The sequence below is a fragment of the Metopolophium dirhodum genome, chromosome 1 (genome assembly GCF_019925205.1).
Source record: "Metopolophium dirhodum isolate CAU chromosome 1, ASM1992520v1, whole genome shotgun sequence".
Classification (NCBI taxonomy): Eukaryota; Metazoa; Arthropoda; class Insecta; order Hemiptera; family Aphididae; genus Metopolophium; species Metopolophium dirhodum.
Window position 1 is genome coordinate 86,459,299 of NC_083560.1, and position 943 is coordinate 86,460,241.

Sequence of the window (943 nt, forward strand, 5' to 3'; positions counted from 1 at the left end):
ATTACCTATGTAAGTATTTTACAATTGTATTTTGTTGTTTAGAATGAAAATGTAAACAAAAGACAAAGAGAGTTGATTTTTGATTCATCCTCTAGTTCATATATCAAAAACAATAAAAAAATAAATCTGAAGAATGATGAAAGTTATAGTTTAATAATTGATGACAGCTTAGATATTGGAAAATTTATTAATACTTCAATTCCTATTGATGACTTCACAAAATGTGCATTGCTTGAAAAACACTGGGTTCCTCCACCAGGATACATATATCCATTTTCTATACACATACGCCAAGGAAAAGAAATAAAAAGAAACGTTCTACCTGTCCACTTACAAAATAATCAGTGGTTAGTACTATCAGATTGCATGAAAGGGTTGTTTTGTAAATACTGTGTTTTGTTTGCTTCCAATACATCTAACAATGTAACACTTCAAACTTTTGTTTATATTGAACTATTTAAATTTTAAACATGGCATTTTATGACTTTTTATATTGTACAAATTATTTATATTAATTATTTATTTTTATTTTCTACATATTTTCTACTTATGACTTATGACTTAAATTGATGTATTTTTAAGCTTACGAAATATTAAATAAAATATGATATTGTAACGCAACAATCATATTATAAAGTAATAGTACGTGTTCTCTTAGTTATTAAAAATAGACCCAACTCAAAGGTTATGATAAAAAAATAAAAAGTAAAATAGACATAGTTAATTAAAATATTAGACCCAAAACTTTTTTAAATTTGTAGAATACATGTTTAATAGAGAATATGAATTTGAATCTATTGGTGTAAATACCAAGTAAGTAGAATGAGAACTTTAATTTTTATGTTAATTTTAATTTTTAGCCATTATGATTTTTACCTGTACTGTATAATTATTATATTTGAGTTGTGTCGTTCTTCTTCTGGGTGTGCAATATATACGCTGT